The sequence below is a fragment of the Acinonyx jubatus genome, chromosome A3, assembly GCF_027475565.1.
Source record: "Acinonyx jubatus isolate Ajub_Pintada_27869175 chromosome A3, VMU_Ajub_asm_v1.0, whole genome shotgun sequence".
Taxonomy (NCBI): Eukaryota; Metazoa; Chordata; class Mammalia; order Carnivora; family Felidae; genus Acinonyx; species Acinonyx jubatus.
Window position 1 is genome coordinate 128285214 of NC_069388.1, and position 25425 is coordinate 128310638.

Genomic DNA, 25425 nt, shown 5'->3' on the forward strand with positions numbered 1-25425 from the left:
GAGTGAAGATTCCTGTCATCTAGAACCTGCATGGTTTGAACTTCCAGCTTGTTTCCAAAAAGGGAGCTCCAGGATTTCTTGTCACTGTGCTGGGATGTGGCCCACAAAGAGGGGGTAGTGGGACTTGAAAACTCTCACCAAACATCAAAAGTGCGGTCAATTGATGACAATTTGCCTTTGGAATTGTAACCTTTCTAGTGAATGTGAAATAGCATTTTATTGTATTTACTTTACATTTGGCCTGAAAACTAATGACGTTGAACAAATTTAGACACACTTGTTGCCCATTCGTATCTTCTTTTGTGAATTATCAACTCAGTGTTTTGCCTATTTGTTTTTTATTTTTTATTGGTAATCGGGAATTTGGTGGGATTTGTTGGAATTCTTTATGTGCTTTGGACATGAGTCCTTCGTGATATATATCAGAAAATGTAGATACAGATACACTCATATATATTCATATGTGTACATATGTGTATACATATTCATGAATATGGATAACTACATATACATACTCATATATGTATATGCCTATATATGCACACATTCAACGTATCTATTTAGTATGCAGCTTTGTTTGGGATGTACTATTTTAGCATCTTCTTAACATTTTGTTACTTTATGTTTTTATGGAAGATATTTTTACCAAATATAAAATCCTTGGCCGAAAGTCCTTTTTTCCCTCCAGTATTTTAAACAAGTCATCCCATTGTCTTCTACTCATCATTGTTTCTTAGGGTAATTCAGTTGTAACTCTTATTACTTGCCCTTTTATGCAGGTAGTCTTTTTATCACCTCTGGTTGCTTTTTTATCACCTCTGGGGGCACCTGGGTGGCTCAGACAGTTAAGCATCTGACTTCGGCTCAGGTCATGGTCTCACAGTTTGTGAGTTTGAGCCCCGTATCAGGCTCTGGACTGACAGCTCAGAGCCTACTTCAGATTCTCTGTCTCCCTGTCTCTCTGACCGCCCCCCCCCCCATACTTTCTCTCTCTCTCTCTCACTTTCTCTCAAAAAAAATTTTTTTTCTGTATCTTGAGTTTTTTTTTTTTTCAGCATGACTAAGTTTTTGCTGGGTATAGCTTTCCTTATATTTATCTTGCTTGAGGTAACTGTGTTTCTTGGATATTTGAGGTGGTATATTTCAGTCTAGAAACTTCTCAGGCACTGTGTTTTCAGATATTACACATAACCTATTCTTTTTCCACTCTCCACTTGAGATTCCCATTGAATGTATACTAAACTATTACTTCTTGTCCCACAAATATATGCATTAAAAATTTCTCATTTCCTGCTGTAGGTCTTATTTGTGTTTTCGCTTTTTCTTGTTGTTTTGTTTTGTGGGAGGGACACGCAACATGCAATCTATCCTCTTAACAAATTTTAAGTGTACAATACAGTACTGTTAAGTGCAGCAGATTTCCAGAACTTCTTCATCTTGTATAACTGAAACTTCCTATCAGTTGAGCAGCAAATCCCCATTTCCTCCTCCTCCTAACCCTGGCAAACACAATTCTACTCTCTGTTTATATTCTGCTTGAGTATTTTAATTACTTTATAGGTGGAATCATGCAATATCTATTCTTCCATGATTTACTTACTTCACTTAGCATAATGTCCTTCACGGTCATCAACACTGTCACAAATGGCAGAATTTCTTTCTTTTTTAAGACCAAGTGAACTTGTTTTCCTATGTGTGCGCATACACACATGCACACACACTGTTTGTTTGTTTTCCATTCTGAAGCTCCTATTTCTCCAAAAGCACTCTGATTTATGAGAAATTTAACACACACACACACACACACACACACATGCACGCACACACACACACACACCTCAAGTGATTTTATCAGAAATAGTTTCAAAACCTTTGGTATTGTTTGTCTTGTAGCCAAACAGGAGATGTGCGATGGACTTGGGACCATCCATATATGTATCTATGGATGGAGATTTATCTCTCACACTTTCTTTACCCATTCATCTGTGATGAGCATTTACGTTCCATCTATACTTTGTGTGAATGATGCTGCGGTGAACATGGGAATTCAAATATGTCTCTAAGATCCTGTAGTTAATTTTAATTGACCTGTCTTCAGATTTGCTGGTACTTTCTCCTTCCATGTCATGTCTGCTCTTTAGCCACCAAATAAGTTCTTCATTTCTGATTTCCGATTGTCTTTCCATTTCAAGTGTTTTTACTCTATTAATTCTCATAGATCTGCTGGAATCACCTAACTCTTTGCTCATGTTGTCTTTCTTTCCCACTACCTGCGTTAACATAATTATTACTGTTATTTTACAGCCATTATCTGATAACTTTTACATCTGAGTCATCCCTGGTCCTGTTTCTATGGACTATTTTTTTTTTTAATTTTTTTTCAACGTTTATTTATTTTTGGGACAGAGAGAGACAGAGCATGAACGGGGCAGGGGTGGAGAGAGAGGGAGACACAGAATCGGAAACAGGCTCCAGGCTCTGAGCCATCAGCCCAGAGCCTGACGCGGGGCTCGAACTCACGGACGGCGAGATCGTGACCTGGCTGAAGTCGGACGCTTAACCGACTCCGCCACCCAGGCGCCCCTATGGACTATTTTTTTTTATCTTGATTATGGGTTATATTTTTCAGCTCTTTTGCTTTCTCCTGGTTTATAACTGTATGATTATATTATAGCAGAGACTGTATGTGAAAGGACAACAGAGACCTGAAGAAAATAGTATTTATCCTCCAGAGAAGGACATGATTCTTCTTTGGTCAGGTTGCCAAAATGCAGACTGACTGAATCTAATCTGCAGTGAAGCTAGGTCTGGGCTTCACTGCAGCTTTGTTTCATTCACAACGTACTTCAAATATTTTTAAGGCAGAATTAAATTTTTCTATTCAGTGTCACTTTGGGAATTGACCACTGACAAGAGTCTGAAGATTTCTTTTTGTGCCTCTATATCCTGCCTGATGGTTGGTGAATTACTGTGACTTCTTCTTTTTTAATTTTGTTCTACATCTCCTGTGGCTTTCTGTGCATCAGGATATTTTTTTTTAATTCCACTGCTCTGTTTCCAGCTTTCAGACAACTGGTACAGTGAAGAATTGATATAACCTCACTCTCCTGACCTAATCTCAGTTTTCAGAGGGTCGTGCATTGTCTTGCATTCAGGAAAGGCCTGGGACACTAGGGAATCTCTCCCCACGATACTATCCTACCTCTAGCTTTTGTCTCACTACCCTGGAACACATGGTAAAAGCCAGAAAATGTGACAGTGAGATAGTCTAACAATATTTAAGCAATTTTGGAAAGGCCATTGCTTCTTAATCTGTATATCCATTTCTGAATCTGTTGCAGGGGGTTGAGGGGAATGTCTGTCCACTACAGATCAAATTAAACAAAGCGAAGATCTTTGAGAAGTAAAATGATCTATAGAAGCAAGGTTTTATTTCCTTTTTACATGGTATATTCTGATGTCAATATCCGTTTCTCAAGGAAAGCCTTCTAACACCAGGGAAATCCCATAGATTGTGTGTTATTATTTTGTTTTCTGTTTTGTTTTGTTTCTTGAAAGAGAGAGAGCATGAGCAAAGGAGGGGCAGAGAAAGAGAGAGACAGGATCAGAAGTGGGTTCTGCAGTGACAGCAATGAGCCAATGCAGGACTCGAACTCATGAACTGTGAGATCATGACAGTCAACCGACTGAGCCACCTAGGTGCCCCCATTTCTTGTTTATTTGTTTGTTTGTTTTCTCCAAATGCCAGAACACTTTGACAGTACTAACAATGTCAGAGATCAAATCAAACCAGTTTTTCACTTAGGGAATTATTTTCTAGCCCCCCATCTCTATGTTTAGAGTAATACATAATTGTGATTTTTGAAGGACTTTCTTGAGATTCTGGCTCAGGCAATTTAATTATGGTAACTTACTCAAATTAAAAAAAAAAAAAAGGTAATGGTTACCATTACAAATGATGGTATTAAAACTCAAGTGCCATGCCCTGGTTAGCACAGAAGATCCAAGCTTTAACTTAGAGTCTCAATAACTCGAAATTATGTATTCTTTATATCATAGCACACTGATATTTTAGAATTATGCTCTAAGATTGTTTCAATATCTTTTCTCTGTCCTCTCAGATTCTTTCAAGACTATAACATTCTTCTTAACACACGGAAGTCCCAGTTTTGTTCATTTTAATGTAAATTTTATATTAGTGGCTCCCTTTGCTACCTCTGGCTCAATGAATACAAAGTCAATTTTCTCTTCGTTCACAGATTTTTTTTTTCTGTTTCTATTTAGGCATGTCTAAGTTTTTTTACTTTAAATTATCAGGACCATCTCGGACTGTTTACTAAAGGACTCTGTTTTGTGGGGATATTCAATAGAGTTAATGTTTACTCTCTACTCTATAATTATTTGTGAGTTTCCTGTACCCTTTCTAGCATGCCGTCTGGAATTAATTGTTCTTTGTTCTCTGTCTCAAGGCAAGACATTTGCCAATGACCTGTTTTCTCCATTATGAAGCTATTTCTCCAGAGCACTCTGGTTTGTAGGGAATTTGACACACACACACACACACACACACACACACACACACACACACACAAATGATTTTATCAGAAATAGAAAAGTTAAATTTGAATAAAAGGAGCTTTTCAAATAATTCATCCTCACTCTTATTCTGGTCTATTATCTTTCTTAAATCATCAATTCCTTCTAAACCCCAACAAAAATACCTAATTTGTATGTTTTGTCAGGGATCAAGAAATTCACATGGCGACTGACCTAATTCATTTCTGTACTATTAAAATGTGCGACATATATGCGAACATTCTCGTAAGACCTTCAGGAGTTGGGATACTGTCCTGATAATTTATGTTTTGCTTCTCTTGTTTTACTATGAATTTCTAGATAATATAGTTGCTTCAATGATTGTAGCTGAACCACATTGGTCTGTATAACAACAGTTGGAAGATATGAACATTTTTTTGGGGGGGGGTTATTTTTTTGTTCGTGTTTTTGCTTCCCGTTTACTAGTCAAGGAACTGGCAGCATTTATTCAACAAATACTTTTGGGTGCATACTATTCCGGTTTTGTCACCAGGAATGTGCATTGGAATCATCAGTGGAGCTTTCACAATTATACATTTTTTGTCTCAAACCCTAGAACACATAATATGCTACATGGACTAGAAGGCCAGGTTAAATCAGCTGTGGTTCCATGAAAAGGGGTAAATAAGGACCATTACCCAGTGGAACACCAGAGTCTGCTCTTGGCTGAGAGAATGTAGAAGTGAATATGATCAAGTCTTAGTTCCCAAAGTACTGGTGATTTATGCAAAAAATAGGCACCTAAATGTGCAACTTAAATATACTGGGTAGTGTGCCCAACTGATATGGAGAATAGAAAATGTTTTCGGGAGAAAGCGATGTTTTAGTACAGTTCTGAGAAACAGGACTGACTCATCCAGATGGAGAGGAGGAAGAACATTCCAGACAGAGGGAGCAGTAGTAGCAAAGGCCCAGAAGGGAGAGAAGGACTTGAATCTTTGAGGAATTTCAAGTAAAAATTGTTGGTGGGAGTGAGCGATCAGAGATAACATCATGCAGGATCTTGTAAGCCCTGGTAAGTATTCAGATTTCGTACTTGTCCCCCAGAGTTGTAAAGTGTATAAAAGATGAACCTCAAAGTTAAGCAACCCTTGCATCACTTACAAGGTTTGAGGTTTTCGGCAAGTCACTTAAATTCTCTAATTCTTCGTTTCCTAATCTCTGAAATAGGATTCATCATGCCAACCTCGGGTGTGGGTGCAAGACAGAGCGCTATTACAATTAAGAAATGGGTCTTTCAGGATTTTTCTCATCACAGAAAGCCATGCTCAGTCCATTGTCTTCAGCTTTCCCTTAGCTTGACCATCAGCTCCCAGGGGGCAGGCATCCGGTGGCGGGGAGCTGGAGGGCAGGGAAGCACAAGGCTAGGAGACCGCAACCCTCAGCGTGCTGAGTCTACAGGCAAGAGACAATACAAGTAACACAAATAGCAATCCCATATCCAGCAACGAGGTTTTGCTCTGCTTAAAGAGATACTTTGAGATAGGTGGTCCCAGGCTTGTTAGAGTGGAGATGTGAGGTGTTGTTGTGCTTGGTCCTTCTGTGACTCTTGGCAGAGGGTGTGTGTGTGTGTGTGTGTGTGTGTGTGTAGCCCTTTTCCCCACAACTTTTTATCTATGGAGAAAGAAAATTCACCAAGAGTGCCTCAAACAAATGGACCTTTATACCCCACTATTCAGCCAGCTTAGCTCAACCATAGTTAAGAACACTGGAATTACATGGATGGTTTACACTAAACATAAATATTAGGACTAGGTGAAGCGCCTTCCTTTCTTTCATGTCCTGCTACTCATCTGATAATCTGGACAAAGCCAGGTTTCTGGTGGCCTGGAAGAAGACAGAAAATGGCTGCTGGTAAGCAAACAGCAGTATGTGTCAGAGATTGGGGATCGTGAAGGTGTGGAGAATGATGTGGGGGGGAGGGGGGCCCGCAAGGAGCCATGAGCAAGGGGCTTAATCTGCAGAAATTAAGGCTAAACAGGGACGTGGGAAGGACAGTCTTGCCCTGCACACATGGGAGAGAGACGGCAAACACTTCAGAAATCTGGGGCAAAGAGGCCATTGAAACTACACAGAGCTAGGCTGTTCTAGAAAATAAGTCTAACAACAAAAGAGAAGAAAAATGAAATAGGGCTATAAAACCGACACTTCAATAAGCCCCAGATATCTCCTGGGGATTGCCGGTTGGCCACTACCTTTTTTGCCTGAAACCTTCTCGGCAGCTAATACGGGGTGTTGGGATGTGCCAGACCCCCTGAAACCTAGGGCTGCCATGTTGAAAACTGTCACTTGCCTTGCAGACATGCTAACACATTACCAGTGTCTTCAGGTGGAAATGCTTTTATTTATTTATTTATTTATTTATTTATTTATTTATTTATTTATTTATTTATTTTGGAAATGCTTTTAAACCAAAGCCAAGAAGTTAACACAAACACAGACTCTCAGCCCCGCAACCTCTTCCGCGAGAACAAATAATAAGTTTTCAGATTCCCCTGATAAAAGATAGCAGGAAGGCAGATGATTTCTAGATGTCCTCTGGCTTCCTGATATTTCACATACCTTCTTTATTTTGCCAGATGAGTCATCCTCCTTGATTTGCCTAGTTATGAGGAAGCGTATGCATAATCCCCGAGGAGGCCCTAGTCGTCTGACCTGGTGACCAATGATTATAGCTGCAGCAACAACCAGGGGAGGGGAAAAATGCCACAGTCTGTTATTTTCTTGGAACAAGGATTGCAGTGTGTGTGTGTGTGTGTGTGTGTGTGTGTGTGTGTAAGAGAGAGAAAGAGACAGAGAGAGAAAACCTAGCGAGTGTCTCCCATGTGTCAGGCACGTGCTGGATGTATTAGATGCATTATCTCTAATTCTTATCAAAGCCCTGTGAAGCTCTTTCTGTTATCCTACCTTCCGGATGAGGAAATGCAGAGAGGTTAAGAACTCTCCATCAATCCTGACAGCCAGCAGAATAAGCGAGCACCAATCCCATCCGGAACTGGAGTCCATGCGTTCTGCCGTGTCGCTGTGAGCGCGGGGCAACAGCTTAGACTCTAGTGTGCTGGCATATGAAGGTGTCTGATACACCAAGTCAGTGCAGATACCACAGTGTTGCCCGTTGGAGCGGCCAGGATGGGGTGCACCTCATTCTGGATGGCCTTCTCCGGTCCTGCATCCCACCCCAGCCCCATCTTCCACAGAGAAAACAAGAACTCCTTATGTATCTGGGTGATGTCTGAATTATGTATCTAAAAGGGAGTGTCCTCGAAAGCCTCAACACTGGACTCCTGTCTCTTCTCTGTCTTTGTTCTCTTTGCAACCCAAATTGCAGGGAATTGAAGCTGGATTTGATACATAACCATGTGCCTAACTAATGAAATGTTCTCCATGAGATCCATCTGGCAAAATTGGGATTTATTTAGGTATAGAACCAAAAGATTTGAATCTGTAATACCAATTAGGTAAATACACTGGTATATAGAGCATAGTATGCATGCTGTAGTATAGTATCCTATATAGTGATCATACACACACACAGGTATATACACACAAACAGACTTTTAAAAAAATTGAAACACTATTTCTGACCAACCAGCTAGTTTGGGCACTTATATTATCAAATGATACCTGACAGTGAAAAAACATTATTCTCAATTCCCTTGTTCTCCTAATATGATTGCTTCAAGAACCGAACAGGTTGTTCTCTGTCAGATTGTCTCCAGAATCATGGTTTTATTTAAAAATGAATCCATTAACTTCACTAGCCTCGTCACCTGCCACCTGTTCAGGATTCAGCTCCTAAACCTCAGGAGGGATGTTCTCTAGAACCAGAAAAGGAAAATGACTTCCAATCAATAACATACAGAGTCGTTCACTTTAGAGATACTCTTGATTTCATCTTCAGGATGTGCTACACCATCTCAAAGCACCTGAGTAAGAGAGCGTGGAAATATACTCATCTTTTGTTTAAGTAAACCCACTCTGTGTTGCTAGATTTTTCACCCTCTCTGACCACTTTTCATTTTTTATTTTTATTTTGTGTTGCTGGTTTTATTTATATATATCCCATTCTAACTTGGCTCTATTCTGATCTTTCAGAGATGTGTTCATTCCTTGTAGGTCTGAGAAGTGATAAAATTTTGAGCAGAATTAACTGAATGCATTATTTAAAAGAGTGCACTTATATGAAATAGCAACCCAACAGTTTTATTATGGGATTCATAAGAAGTTCGTTTGCACGGAATGCTTGCTTTAGAACATCAGCCTATGAATGCTGTCTGATTCAAGATGGGGCGGTACCATTGCCTTCATCCACCAGCCACCAGCTGAATATCAGCTTTGGGCATCATCGACAGAGCCGAAGGCCTGAGGACTTTCTTTTGGGAACCTCTGGTCAGCCAGACAACCGCCCACCCATACGTGTCCCTGGGCCTTCCCAGGCTGTGTGACCCAGCCCTGCCAGTGAGAATGTGGTCAGTGACCCACCTCTTGAACTTTCCTGCATCCTACTGGTCCACTATAGACGCTGCCTTTGGAACTGTGGAAGGAACATATTACAGATGGGTGTTTCCATACTTCTCATTATAAGACCATCACTGCTGCAAGGCAGTGAGGAATACTGGGCAGGGTTGGGGCTTTGGGGAAACCTGCATAGACTTAGGTTAGAATCCTAGGAGTCACACATTCTTTGAGGACGTGGATCCCTCAGTCTCTCTCATCCATCCCTTACTTACCTGTAGGAGTGACTGTCAGTTACTTGATGAGGATTTTCAGAAGACAATGCCAGAGGGTTTCTCCAAATTGCCAAATCATAAAATTCACTTGGAAAGTCTGCCCTGATTCAGGAGATCTGGAATGTTCTTTTAAATTTTTTTAAGTTTATTTATTTATTTTGAGAGAGAGAGACAGAGAGAGGGAGAGAAACCATGAGCAGGGGAGAGGCAGAGAGAGAGGGAAGGACAGAATCCCAAGCAGGTTTTGTGCTGTCGGCTCCGAACTCATGAAACTGTGAGATCATGACCTGAACCAAAACCAAGAGTTGGACACTTAACCAACTGAGCCACCCAGGCATCTTGTAAATGACTTTGGATTTTTATTAAAATTTTTTTAAACATTTATTTATTTTCTGAGAGACAGAGAGAGACAGAGCATGAGCAGGGGAGGGGCAGAGAGAGAGAGGGAGTCACAGAATCCGAAGCAGGCTCCAGGCTCTGAGCTGTCTGCATAGAGCCTGACGCAGGGCTCAAACTCACGAACCGGGAGATCATGACCTGAGCTGAAGTTGGATGCTTAACTGACTGAGCCACCCAGGCGCCCCATAAATGACTTGTTAAAATGTGTATTCCTACATTTTCACAGAGCAATTAAAAATTATCAATAGTCAAATGTGAAAAGTATAAAAAATTTACAGATTTTTGGTCCATTCATCTGTATTGGCTTTTTGTGTGTGTGTCTTTAATTTTAGAGAGAGAGAGAGAGAGAGAGAGGGAGCATGTAAGTGGGGGAGAGGGGCAGAGGGAGAGAGAGAGAGAATCTTAAGCAGGCTTCACACTCAGTGCAGAGCCTGATGTGGGGCTCTGTCTCATCTCACAGTGGTGAGATCATGACCTGAGCTGAAATCAAGAGTCAGATTCTCAGCCCACTGAGACACCCAGGAGCCCCCTGACTTGGCTTTCTAAAGGCCTTGAACAAAACCAGTCTTGTTACTTCTCCTTGGTCCATTCTGGTATCTGACATATGATCATTCTGTTGGAAACATTTGAGTCATTCATACTTTAAGGTGATGAGCATATTCCCTTACAATCCTCCTTCTTTGCTAGCACTGTGATTTTACTCACTTAAGTCATTCCATTGATTTCCCTAAAAACAAACTCACAGAATATGCCAAAAATATTCACAAATCTAGAAAATTCCATACTTTAATCCAGCTGACTAATTCCCAACAAAGCTTATATATTTCTACTCCTTTGATATCCATTTATCTCTGAAGGAGGGCTAATAGCTTTTGACATATATTTGCCCACCAAAAAATCATTAAGGTGTAAGAAAACATTAGCACGGGTGTGATAAATATGCTTCCCTGGAGTGGGAGATTCCCAGAGCTTAACTAGACTTAAATCCAAAGGTCACAGATATTTTATAAAATGGCAGCTTTTCCTTTTTATGAATCAGTATGGAGTTTCTGCCCCACGAATTGCCAATGTCCCAGTACCTCCGCCCCTGTGGGCAGGAAGGCCAACCTGTGATTTAGAGTTAGGGTTGGTGTGAGCCCTCCTCAACTTTCCAGCAGGTGCACCCAGCCATCCCCATGGAGGACAGCCTGAGCTTCTGGATCTCCATGCTCTGCCTTGCATGATGATTCTCTCCACCTTGGTGCCTAGCACGCTTGAGCCCACAATGTGTCCCTGTCGCATGTGCATTTCTATGACATTCCCTGTGGTTCCCGCAGAACTGCCACCTCATGCACCTGCCAGAGTTTGTGTTCCATTTCCCGGGTGCAAAGTCACTCTGACTGTGAGCTCCCTGTGGCCCAGACGCAGCACTGTGCTCACCCCCGACCCCCACCCCCCGGTCCTTCACAGCACCAAACGCAGCGTGAAGCCTCAAGAGCATCACAACTTCTGTTGTTGTGAACTAAAATCAGCAATAAAAATATTTTGAAGTTATTGAGCTGTGTCAGCCAGGTAGAGAACATCTCGTTCAGTTGGGTTTTACCATTGGCTGGGATTAGTCTTGGCTGTTATGTAAATGTTAGTTTAAAACATAAATACCTGGGTCTCTTGTTCTTCATGTCTTTCCCTTTCTTGTAACAGAATAGTCTCCCTCTTCTCCCCTGCATTCTCAGAACTACATATTTAATGCTCTTCATGAATCCTTCCAATTTCAAGGACTCATCCGATGAGCTTTCCCTTCAGGACTGTTTTCTAGAACAAAGTCTATTGCGGGTATGATTTGAGTTGCAGGAAAGTTCTGATAGGAAGCACCAGGTGGCGCCAGAACCACATTACAATGCCACCTAAGGGCTACTCCCTTGCATCGGGTGTTTGTCTTCAAGCACCTGATGGGTTTATGCTTCCTCTCTACATCTTCTTCCATCCAGGCTAGTCCCACGAGTCACCAGGATCTTATCTATGCCTCATTACACCATACCTGCTCAATTTCATCAGGCAGAAGGACGATTCCTTTCCCCAGCTGCAGGAGCTATTTCTTACTGGGGTGAAACAAGAGTTTTGGGTTTGCTAGCCAAGAAGCATTTATCCGAAGCCAGTAATGTGCTTGGCTCTGCTCTGCCTCTTGATTGAAAATCCAGAATTTTGCTGTTGGGAAGGAATGTTGAGTGCCTCCACCTATCCCTATCTCCAGCGCCTATTTAATAGGGAGAATACTCAGGCTCAGAGAGGAGAGGATATCTAATACTATTCAGAGAGTTATTAGCAGCAACTGTGTTAAAGGCCAGGCTTCCCAATTCCAATAGCATTTCCTTAATGCTCCATATTATTCCAAGGCAACTAGAGGACAAACATCTTAAATTTATTCCATGCTCCCATTTGCCTTTGTAGGTGCTCCAGGAAATGTGCCAATTGACTGATGAGTAAACTGGCTCTGTGATCCTTTTATTCTGACATGAGGCATAATTGTTTTGATCCAGAAATTCCAAATTTTTTTGAGGCGGGGATTTTGAACTTGACATTCACACCAAAATTGTATATAAAAATGAAACTTCCAAAATTTAAATAATAACCCCTTAGAAACTGCATCTAAGTGTTTGTGTCCTTAGCAAATTAGAGATATGCTCAATCTCAGAAGTGTCCTGAAGATGCTTTATTTTTTACAACAGTGAAATATTTTTAACAGCATGATAAAGCTATGAAATATGAAGGTGTGGGAGCCTGGGTGGCTCAGTCGGTTAAGGGTCTGACTCTTGGTGTCGGCTCAGGTCGTGATCTCACAGTTCATGAGTTCGAGCCCCACACTGGGCTCCCGTGCTGACAGTGCAAAGCCTGCTTGGGATCCTCTGTCTCCTCTCTCTATGCCCCTCCCCCCTCAAAATAAATAAATTAACTTGGGGATGAAAAAGTCAGTATGAAGGTTTATGCATTTGTTCGCGAGCTACATGCCAATGCCTTCTCTGTGGCACACGCCATTCCAGTTCTAGGGATGCCACAAGGAACGGATAGAACACTCTGCCTTCACAAACGTACGTGCTGATGAAAGGAGACGAACAACAAGCGACAAAGGAGTAGATAGCGGTCCATGCTTTGGAGGAAGAACAAAGGAGGGAAGGAGGACTCGAAGGACTTGAAAAGGGGGGGCGGGGCATTCTGTTCTAAATAGCTTGGTGAGGAAAGACCTCGCAGATAGGAAAGGTATGCGCACAGGGCATTCCAAGCAAAAAGGAATGGCACGTGCAAACTACCCAAGAGAGGGGCATGCCGGATCTATCCGAGAGGAGCAGAAGAGCAAGGCAGCCAAAGTTTCTGGAAGGGTGTGAGCCAAGGAAGAGAGTGCTAGCAGAAGAAGAAGCCACAGAATATTGCGTCAGCTTTCTTCTTTCTTTCCTTTATTTTCTTTCTTTCTTGTCTATAAACCAAAGATGGAAGACTTTCTTGGAGTCTCTGCACCCAGTTAAACTTCCCTTTGAAAGAATTCATGGTTTTCCTTTTGCTACTGGGGAAAGTACATAAAATGTCCAGGTTACTAATCAAGCTTCAAAGGTAACAGGGGAACACTGTCATCTGAGAACTGCTAGGGATTGATTAATTTTGAAATAATTTCCATTGCAGGCTGAAAATTCCACCTATCTGCTGGAACTGACAGCCAAGATTGATCACCCAAGCCAAGTTAATCACAACAAATGAAAATGTTGAGGCACCTGTAATTAATTACTACCTAACTGAGATTCCCATCTTTGCTGAAGATAGCCCCTGAATGTATCAGGTCACCCATCTTTCAGTTTCTTGAACTAGATTCATAATTCCATTTTCCTTCTGACTCCCCTCAGAACCCGCCACATGTCTTACACAGACAATTACTTTTTCCATCAGGTTTTAAGAGTATGATATGTAGGATATATGCAATTAAAGGAAATGAGGAGTCCTGTGATGATAGCCCTTCTCTGCTGGCTCAGAAGAACTGGTATTCAGGAATAATTTTGAAGTATATGACCTCTTTCCCCCTTTTTATTTTCCTGACCTTCCTTAAAATACTGTGAATTAGGTATTTTTGTCATCATTATGATTCATATTTTACATGTGAGAAACGGTGGTCGAAGTGCTTACCAAGCTTTTCAATCCTCTTTTCTTCATCAAACTGCCAAGGGCTGCAGTTCATCTGATGCCTTTGTGCTCAGCTTGGTCTCATTAACCATTTCCAGTTCAGCAAAGAGTTCCACACCAACCACATAATAAGGACAAAAAAAAAAAAAGTTTGATGGATTGAACTTAACTGCTCTTCGTGAAATGTCTTCTACTCATTACTTGTCCTCTACTCACATTCTTCTCTCAGAACTCAGCTGAGATGCCACTCACTCCGGGAGACTTCTACAGAAGTTCTTCCCCCCTCAGATGAATGGTCTCGCCATCCCCTATGCTTCCCGTGTACGTCGTGCACCTGTTAAATCATAATCTCTGTAACTCTGTTTGTAGCTCAACACATACTCATTGAAAAAAGGTATTAATAACAATCTCCATCACAAGCCCACAGCTAACATCATACTTAATGGGGAAAAGCTAAAAGGTATTTTTTTTTGAAGAGTGGGAATGAGAAGCCCACCCGCACCACTTTTATTCATCATAGTACTAGAAGCCCTAGACAGAGCAATTACACAAGAAAAATAAATAAAAGCCACCCAAATTGAAAAGGTAGAAGTAAAATTATCCTTATTTGTTGATGATGTGATCTTATATACAGAAAACCCTAGACTCCACCAAAAACTTTTAGAACTAATAAACAAATTTTTACACACACACACACACACACACACCTATATATGTATGTATATGTGTATATATATGAAAACAATCCCTGAGCAAACACACATATATACAAATGTGTATATATGTGTGTGTGTATATATATATATATATGTATATATGTGTGTGATGTGTGTGTGTGTGTGTATGAAAATAGTCCCTGAGCAAACACACATGTATACAAATGTGTATATATGTGTGTGTGTATATATATGTAAATATATACATATGTGTTTGTATGAAAAAAGTCCCTGAACAAAAACACATATACATACAAATGTGTATATATATGTGGATATATATAAATATATATATATATATATATATATATATATATATATATCCCTGAGCAAATAAACAACAAAGCAGACACAGACTCATAAACACATAGAGCACTGGTGGTTGCCAGGCGGCAGGGGGGTGGAGAGTTGAGTGAAGTAGGTGAGGGGAGTAAGAGGTGCCAACTTCCAGTTATAAAATAAATAAGTCATAGAAATGAAAAGCACAGCATAGGGAATATATTATTGTAATAACATTGTAAAGGATACAAAGGAAATCCTGCCATTTTTAACAATATAGACGAAACTGGAGGGTATGAGGCTAAGTGAAATAAACCAGACAGAGAACGACAAATGCTGCATTGCATCACTTACATGTGGACTCTAAAAAAAATAAAAATAAAAAAATCCAAACTCCTAGAAACAGGGAACAGAATGGTAGTTTCCAATGATTGGGAAGGGAGGGAGGATAGGGAGAGGTTGGTAAAAAGATGCAAACGTTCAGTTTTAAGATGAATAAGGTTTGAAGCTCTAACATAAACATGGTGACTGTACTTGATTACACTGTATTGGGTAACTGAAGTTTCCTGGGAGAGTAGAACTTATGTTGTTCTCATAATAAAAACAACCAAACATGAGAAAGGATGGATATGTGAACTCATTGGTAGGAATCCTTCCACAATGTATACATATATGAAGTCATCATGTTGTACACTTTAAATATATTTTATTTAAATATATTTAGATAAATATAGCTTATATAGGCTGATAGAAAACATACATTTGATTTTATGTGTCAATTATACCTCAATAAAGCTGAAAAAAAAGCCCATAGAAGAAAAATAGTCTTTTATGACCTTAGGAACCTGCTAGAGATATCAAACACGCACAAAAAAGATAGTGTGCGATAGACCCCGTAGGAATCCCAGAAATGGGGGTGGAGCAAAGGCCATGGAAGTGGCTGATAGCAAGATGGGGAAAATAGCCTCTGCTCTCAAGGAGCTTGGAGCCTAAAATGCTAGTATCATGCTAATTAAAGCACGTAGACAAGTGGAAGAAATAAATAATAAACACGTGAAAGAAACAGAGACAGATTCTGTTAACATTCGAAGGATGGGAAGATTAAATCTGGTTGCTGAGCTCAAGGAGATATTGGTGGAGGAAAGAGTATTTAGGGGTCAGTTCTGAAGAAAGGAAGAAGCATTGATATCTGGAGATGTCATGTGGGGAGCTGGGGGGGGGGTGGTGGGATGCAGGTACAGAAAGTCAAAGTCCAGGGCACAGAATAAAAGTATGGTGGTGACATGGGCGATGTGGGGCCAGCATGGTAGTGAAGATTGGTCCTAACACTGAGGAAGAGAAGGAGCCAGACGGGTCTCTTGATTAAGGGACCATGTGTTGTGAGTCAAGAGAGGGCACATCTGGGATTGCAGGCAAATATTGTGGAAAAGCAGAGAAGTGACCGGTGTCATGGGGTTGATAGACTCAAACACCTACAGGAGGCAGAACACAGCAGATGGAAGAAATGGACCTGATTTGGGAGCTCTGCAGCAGATCCTAGTCCTGCCATTTATTCTGGGACCCGGGGCAATGTTTCTGAACACATGTGTGTGATGTTAGACACTGCTGTTCATTTTCTTTTTTTTTAAACATTTACTTACTTTTGAGAGACAGAGTATGAGTGGGGGAGGGGCGGAGAGAGAGGGAGACGGAAAATTCGAAGCAGGCTTCAGGCTCTGAGCTGTTAGCACAGAGCCCCATGCACAGAGCACAGAGCTCCAACTCAAAAACCATGAGATCGTGACCTGAGCCGAAGTCGGACGCTTAACCGGCTGAGCCACCCAGACGCCCCGCTACCGTTCATTTTCTTAAGTGCTGATCTTCCCAGCAATCCCACTGAATAAGAGTCATTAGTGCTGATTTTACAGATGAAGTAGAGTTGTCTAGAGATAACACAATTTATCCTTCTGCATATGCCCTTGTGTTTACTCACACAAACAGAATCAATTTGAGACGCTTAAAGGTTTTTGTACAAAGTGTCGCACTTTGCTTAGAAAGAACCCAAACTTGACTGTGACCTCCCTGGGCCCCAGACTCTTTCTCAGTGTGTGGTTTCCATCATTCTATCAAGAACCTGGATTATGTAGACACTCAATGCGTGACTGATGATTTGCGTTGATATGAAACATATCGGATATAAAATAAATATAGATATAAGGATATCTATGTTTATGATTGTGTAATTATAACATTCTGTGCTTGTAGAGTTTATAACAACTTTCAACTTGGTACAGTTGTTACATGTCTCAAAGTTCTGGAGTTGGCACTACTTCATATGGAAACTTTGCTACCTTCCCCATAGGGTCCTTGTGAGCTTTTAAATGATGAATGTTTGTAGTTATAGTGCCTATCATGGGGTAAATGCCTAGCCAATGTTATTATAGTTATTGGTATCATCATCATTGCTATCATAATTATTTTCACTTCCAAATTGCCTTCTAGAGTCTCCAGGGCTGGTGTGATCATCCTAGTTTTGTAGAGGGGAATCCATTGGGCTCAGGAGGGAATAAATGGCTGCGTGTAACAGATCTGCAAAAAGATTTTAGCTCTTTTGCCTCCTGTACAGTGGTCTTTCCCTTGCCATCATGTCTCAGCATATCCATGTTAGAAAATTCTTCCAGTTGGGGAAAAAAGTTGGCAGAAAGGAAAGTTAATGAGCTGAATCATGCAGACAGACAGATTGGAAAAATATTGTTGTTCCTTTTGCATGTTATGTTCTTGCCAGAAATCAAGTAGGTGGAGATTTTGAAGAGTAACCAGTTAGATAAATATGGTGGTTTCAAATAACCGGGTTTAGAGCCAGACCAACTATATGTCAAGTTTGAAGGAAAAAATCAGCAAATTCAGGCATGATGCTGAACTCATTGAGCTTGACTTACTACCAAATTTCTCTCTTCAAAAGTAATGACTCTAAAGAATTATACATACCATAACCCTACATCATGAAGCATAACTTATTCCAAGAGAAGTTTTATATTTAAGTCACCTCAAAGTTTTGGGAGTTAACTAAGACTACCAATGTCCAAGTCTGACCCCTGGAGCCTAAGAAAAGGATTAAAATGTTGACATAGCAATTGAGGGCTAATCACCTCACTATATCTATCTGCTCAGAGGTCACTCTCTGTCTTTAACCCTTGTCTACAACTCACACCAGCCTCCATAAGAGAAACCAGGTCTCGCCAGCAATTTCCCAGCCTAATGAGATAAAAACCCTGATGATCAGTGTGTGAAGTAAAACTAAGATAAACTAGTATCCGCTACTGATAAATATTTAACAGATGTGGTCCAAATCCGTCTGCCAGCCGGAGGAGGGAAAACCATTCTATTTCACAGTTCGGATATAATTATTGGCCACATTTCTCCAAGCAAAGACAGTGACATTGGCTCACTCCCCAGGAGAATTTTCTTCTGATCCTGGTGCTGGGATTTGCGTTTCCTTCCCAGACTGCAGCAATATACCCTTCACTTGCCCCAGCTTATTCATTCAACAGATACCTGGAACCAAAACCATGTATGAGAAGTGGAAAGGGAAGCGGCTGGCTCAGGCTGTGTTTTTATGCCGACCGAAGGCCTCTGGTGCAGTACGTATGTTCTCGACATCGACGACTGCACATACCTGGGTGTCAGCGGGCGGCCAGACTGGTCTGCAAGTGATCATTCGACCCAGGGTAGTTCACTGAGGAGTTAGAAGAACTTTTGCCCAGACCATCATCCTTTTGGACGACTTCACAGACAATCATCATTGTTCCAAGTACTATGCCCTTTACATTCCTTAAACAGACTATGTGCAAATAATTTTCCTAAACATCACCACTGAGACTCCTTCCAGTAACGACTGACTCATCATTTGGATTCCCAAGCAGCTGTTGTATAATATGAGCAGGATGTTTTGACCATGTTCCTTGACCTGACCGTTTTGACCCCAAGGATGTTTTGGTCCAGGAATGCATTCCCGAGTTTAGGTGGGTAACACACCACAACTATATTCGTTTCCTATTTCTACTCTTTCCCCGTATCATCAGTTTCCAAACACTGTTACCAGAATATATACATATATTTTTTTTTCTAAAGGACTAATCTGATCACGTCACTCCTCTGCTTAACAGCCATCAATCATTGACTTCCTATCACCCACAAAAAAGTGGCACCGAGTTCTGATCCCACTTGACCTGCCTTTTCTCATCTCCAACCTTCTCCTTACATAATTGCCCTCTGGTCATCAAGCACATCCTGCATGTATCATAACATTAACTTAACATTTCATTTTGTTTTTCCTTGTCCAGGGCCCTCCTCCTGAATTGTTTTTAAGCCTCATTATTTCTCACTATAGAGAATCCTTCGAGGTCCATGTCAAGTCTCTGCTTCAAGGAAGCATTTTCTGACAACTCCAGGCTTCGCAACCCCCCCCCCCCACACACACACACAGCACGTGTATCCTGTCTCAGTCACTCTAGGCATTTCCTTACCATTTAATTAATACTTCTATTCATGAAAACATACCTATCTCACCAATAATTGAGAGCTGAGTTTATGTTCTCATTATATAGTTTGCAGGAGCAGTGTGATTAGGAACCCGATGCATTCTTGGCTGTGAGGGTGAGTGGATCCTCTCAGAATTCTTCTTCTTTCATCCTTAAGTGTCTGTCTCAAAGCCATAAAGCCCACCAACGAGGACAGAACACGCTGTCAGACGGAGAAGGATTTGTCATCATCCGGGAATGTGCAGAAGACCCAGATAGGAATACACAACATATTCCCGTGGAGTCTGCCTCTGGAAAGAGCATGTGCAATCCGATCCTGACTCATAGTCAAAATATACATCTGTCGATCTTATTAACAGTGTTATTGACCATCTTATTGTAATCTGAACGTTAACAAACGTGTGACCTGGATAGTCATTTGCCTGTTTATTATGTTAGCAGTCATCGATTGCGTACTCGCACTGTGCCTGAAGACGCACAAGAGGGCAATTCTATCTCCGCTCTTGAGGAATGTGAATGGAACAGCAGAAGCTCAGCAAGGTCGAGCGACGGCCACTGGGCAAACGCTGGTTGGCCTGGACTCCAGCTCAGATCCTCCAACTAATGTCTTGGTCCTCTTTCCCACCTAGGTTGCTCTATGGCCTATGTTCAGGGAATACCTCTGCTCCTCCTGGGTTTCTTAACTCTTGTCTGGATGGCTGGCAAGCTGAGGATAAAGACACAATGTGAGGGAAGAGGCCCTATTTTCGTTATGACTCGAAGAAGACAGCAGAGCAACCTTTCTGAGTTGGGTGGAAATCTGGCGGCTGAAGCAGCTTCCCAGAGACAGTTCCCGGTCACGGAGACTATCTGGATTTTTCCCCCCGCGGTGTGCATTTCAAAATGCTTCTTTCTGCTGGCACTCATGCTCTGTAAGACCTCACAGTTTCCCTGGGATGTGCGCCAATTTGATTACCTCTTTTTTCCATGCTTGGAATGCTGTGTAGTAATCCTTTAACCTCTGCAAAGCCAGGGAAAATGTGACAGCAAAGACAATGTTCATACTGGAGAACATTTTCCCCATTTTGATGCGGAAGCTCTCTTGCGTATTTACAAAGAGGGGCGCAGAGCTGTGTCACTTACAGTTGCTCGCCTGATCAGCTCAGAGTTCTGAATGGCTCCTTCCTTCTCCTCCTTCCTAAGGAAACTAGAGCATCCTCAGGAAAATGGCTTTGACTTCATGGCAACACCTTTGATCTTTAATATACTTAAGAATCTCTCTGACTTGTAAAACTAGTTTTTATATCTCTCCCCACTTTTGATTAAGCCTTGATAGGATGATCCACATGGTTTCAACTTCTTTCAGGTCCTTGAAATCAGCCTTGAAAAATCCTTGGTCCTACTACCTCTAGACTTCCCAGGCCAGGCCCCAAAGCCTCCTGCTTAATTCAGTTCATCAGTTTCTAAGAAGAGAGTGTAGGCAGGCCCCAGGAAAAGAGAGAGAGGAGGGACTAATGGGTTTCCTATAAAGTTCTCTTTTTTTTCCCTTTTATAGATTAAGTTGACTGATTGATTGATTTCTGATACATGTGCTAGAGGTTGCCTAGGTATTCGCAAACAGATTTCCTCTTATCTGTGAACCCACTGCTAGACAATATTTCCCAGCCTTCCTTACAGTTACATATCACCCTGAGTGACTCATTTCTAGCCAATGAAAATGCAGGTGAAAGCGACATATACCACGTTTCAGCCTGCATTATAAAAGCTTCCTACAAACTACCCGTCTCCCTCCTGTGTCCACTGGTAATGGAACTTACTCTCCTAGTGAGATAGGGTCCCCTCCCTAAGGAAAGAAAAAAAATAAATAAAAAGAAAACAAACAAACAAAAAACCTCAAGGCAACCTGGTTACATGCATACATGACAACATCCCTCACGACCTTGTAACATGAAACCACTCAATCAGACTACATGTTTGTATGTTACCATATATGGGAGACAAAGAAGTGAAAAATATATAAAAAAAACTGCGCCACGTGGCATTCGGGACTCAGTTCTTCGGGTACGAACCCAACTGAGTGGTGCTGGCAGTTGCTTCCTGGAAAGAAAAGCATTGGTGTCACAACTCTCGGTGTGGGAACCCTGCTACACTAGGAGACAGTGAAAAAACTAAATAGAGATACCCAGGTATGTCTCTGAATTCCCATTGGAAAGCCATCATTGAATACATTATTGGATTTTATGTGACTGAAAAATAAGCACCTATAATGTCGAACCACTGAAGTGTGGGGGTTTATTTGTTTCAAAATCATATGCCACCACCAGCTGTTACAGAAATCAGCACCTTGGTGTTGGCTTAGTGGTTGGTTTCAGGGTGGCAAGGAAAGAGATAAATTAGGCCAGAAGAGAAAGAAGTTTGTTTTGTTGTGACAAATTGAAGTCGGTTGCTTTCAATTTGAGAAGGCAACCTAGTTGATTCCTTACTCTAGAGAAAGTGGTTGGAAAAAGTCAGAATAATTGTGTATCAAGTTATATTGACTTGACTTAGCATAGGATTAAAAGAGAGAGAGAGAAAGAGAGAGAGTTCAGGCAAGAATAGACTGCTTTCCAAACAGATGTCTGTGACAGTCAAGAACATCCAAAGACCCAAGGTTCTACGGTGTTGAAAAAGCAGGCTACAGCCAGACCTCAAATGGTAACAGATAAGATTGAAAGAGATGTTTAGTGACTAAAGCCCAGTAAATAATCTCATTTGAACCAAACAGCTCAAGTCTGAGGCAACCATTCCTGAATAGTATGGCCTTCGTAAGTATTATTTCACATAGCATCAAGATTATCACCATTAAGTTGAGACGAAGAGTAGGACGAGGTTTAAAAAGAAAAAAAAAAAAAAAAGATTAAAATAAAGTAAAATAAAATAAAATAAAATGGGAGAATTATGTCCATGAAAGGGCTTTGACTGTGGTTGTAGGGACATGGAACCACTTAGAAAAAAATTGATCGGAAGTCTACAGAATTTATGAGAGAAATGAATTTTCAACGAATTCACCACTGGAGGCTGAAAAGCCCTTGCCTGTCCAAGCTTTAAATGAGCCCTGGAGCTTCCAAGTTGCACAAGTAGAAAAGAAGCTATGAACCGTGATCAACTTGCAAGGGGAACATACTCCCCCGTCCTCACTTGAGCTGGGACCAGTGAGGATGGCAGGCAAGGGGACTCTCCCCGGAAAGCCAGCAGCCGTGCTAGACATCTGGGTTTTAACAAAGGAATTTCCTGTACTGCTGGGACAGAGGGACCTCTGTTCACCAAGGATCACAACTGCTGAGAATCAAGGGCTCTCCCATCTATAAGAGCCTAGAGTGGTTTCATCCTGTCTTTTCGCCACCATTGTATTTTGTGTGTGTGTTGAAAGTGGATAGTAGATGCTTTGGCTTTTTTAGAGCACAGGTCTCTAGACTAGGAGTAGATAACACCAAATCTGGAGGATAGAAAGGCCGTATCGCCCAGAAATCCTGGATTTTCAACTGGGTCCCGTGACTGGATGTGATTTTAGGTTATCTTCCTTAGGTAGGGGCTGAACTTGTTCCCTACGTGAGACGATGAAACTGATAGTTAGTGACAGTTTCCTCTTCTTTCGTGGCTATCCAGTTAATAAACCTCATCTCTCAGCCTTCCTTACAGATGTGTAACATGATCAAGTTCTAGGCAACATTACTAGTTCTAGAACTGGGCCATAAAAACCTAGATACTTCTACACATAAACTAATCTTTCCATTTCCCCTAACCTATGGCAATATGTTTATATCTGTATATACCTGTTTTTCTCTTTTCACTAATCTGTCAGTGTAATAAATTCTAAAATGGTAGAAATAAGGATGTATATGGCGGGGGCGGGGCTGACTATCACAGATTTGGGAGGCCAGAGATAACATTAAGGATATTTATGTCTAAACTAAACAATGAAGGAAGAGAAGTTAGCTGAGCATCAGGGTCATGGGCAAGATACCATCCAAGCAAATGGAGTAGGGAGGGAGACCCAGAGACACAAAAAATCCTACGTAGCAGAAAGTGAGAATCCCCCACCAATGTACTGTTAGTCCTTATGATGTCAGTGTCTTAAAATGCTTCTTCAAGTATCTCCATCTGTATCTCTTTTCCTGAGACTATCTCTGGTTGCTGGAACCTGTCTTCTGCCCGCGTACAGAAGGCCAGAAGTGCCAAGGAACTGATGCCTTTCTCTCCCCAGGATTTGGTGTATGAGTACCCCAAATCCCTCACCTCTGAGATGGGTTGGCTACAAAGCTCATGTTCTACACTGGATAACAATAGTGGTAATGTGCTTAGTAATCCGGTCACAGCTTCTTTCTGTGTCTCAAGTCTCTATTACCATACTGTTGCATCCTGAGATCAACTCTCAGTTAAAATTCACATACCTGTGAATCGTTATCTCAGGGTCTGCTTTTGGGAGAAACAAACTTTCATGCCGTAATTGAAGAGCTAAAAAAAAAAAAAAAGGTCCAAATTGATTGAAAGAGGGAATACACTGACCCTTGAACAAATGGGGGTTAGAAGCACTAACCACTCGTGCATTCAGAAATCCACGTGTAACTTTTGACTCCCCAGAAACTTAATTACTAATAGCCTACTGTCAACTGGAAAGCCTTACCTGTAGCAGAAACAGTCAGTTAACACATATTTTGTATGTTATATGTGTTATATACTGTATTCTTAAAATGAAATAAGCTGGAGAAAAAGTATTATTAAGAAAATCCTGGACGCCGGGTGGCTCAGTCAGTTATGTGTCTGACTTCAGCTCAGGTCATGATCCCACGGTTTTTGGGTTTGAGCCCCATGTCGGGCTCTGTGCTGACAGCTCAGAGCCTGGAGCCTGCTTCAGATTCTGTGTCTCCCTCTCTCTCTGCCCCTCCCCTCCTTGTGCTCTGTCTCTCTGTCTCTCTCAAAAATAAATAAACATTTAAAAAATTTAAAAAAAAAAAAAGAAAATCCTAAGGAAGAGAAAATACATTTATAGGACTGTATTTATCAAAAGAAAGTTGTGAATAAGTGGACCTGAACAGCTCAAACTTGTGCTGTTCAAGGGCCAACTGTATAAGGAAGAGAAATTATAAAAATGCGTATGGGAAGGTAACATTTGTACTTTATTTGAAGGGCATGTACATCCCACCGAATGGCTTGCTAAACAATAGGAATAGAGTTAGACATTAGGTTTGTGTTAGAAAAAGTACCAGTCTGGAAGCAAGATTGGCTTGGTGACAGAGAGAGCAAAACCAGAAGAAGGGAGAAAAATTTGGAGCTTTTTAAAGTAACCAAGATGGAAATTAATAATAACTTGAGTTTTGATCATGGACAAGTGGATGGAGAGGTAAGAGGGCTTGAGAGACATTTAGATGAAGGTAGATCCGAACGAGGCTGATCAAACTGACAGGTTTGATAGAATGTGAAGAGCAAGAAAGAGGATTAAAACCAAGGAAATTCCTTGGGAACCAGAGAACCTGGATGGAAGGTGACAGTGTTTTCCAGAGCAGGAAATCTAAAGGTTCATCAAAACTAACTGAAAGGAGGTAAAAAATTCTCTGTTTGGCACGTGATGAATTTGAGACACCAGTCAGATATGTAAATAGACGTATCTAGTTATCAGTGAGATTCATGGATCAGAAATTCAGGAAAATGATCAGAGATGGAGATGGAGATTTGACTATTATTTAAATCTAGATGTTAATAGAAGCAGTAAGATGATAATATCCAGTGAGAACTCCCGGAGCAGTGGTTGATTGTATGCCTGCTCCCCAGAAGACAATTCTTTTTTTTTTTTCTTTTTCCTTCTTCTTACCACAATGAGTACAAAATAATTTATGGGTTTTATTTAGAGGACAGAGGTCAAATATGAAAGATATCTTGCCGGACAGGTGTTTAGTAATGTAGGTGAAACATCTATTTGTGATTATCTGAGCCTAGGACCTAAATAATTTTTTTTCATAAAAAATACAAAATTTATTTTGTAAATTTTTTATATGCATCGTATTTTTCAGGAATGAAACTATGTAT

The 25425-nt window shown here is 41.0% G+C and overlaps 1 long non-coding RNA gene across 1 annotated transcript in view; it reads left to right on the top strand.

Annotated features, from left to right (window-relative positions):
- Positions 1-25425, top strand: part of LOC113604938 (uncharacterized) — a 192714-nt gene that overhangs the window by 136219 nt on the left and 31070 nt on the right. The gene's annotated exons all lie outside the window — the stretch shown is intronic.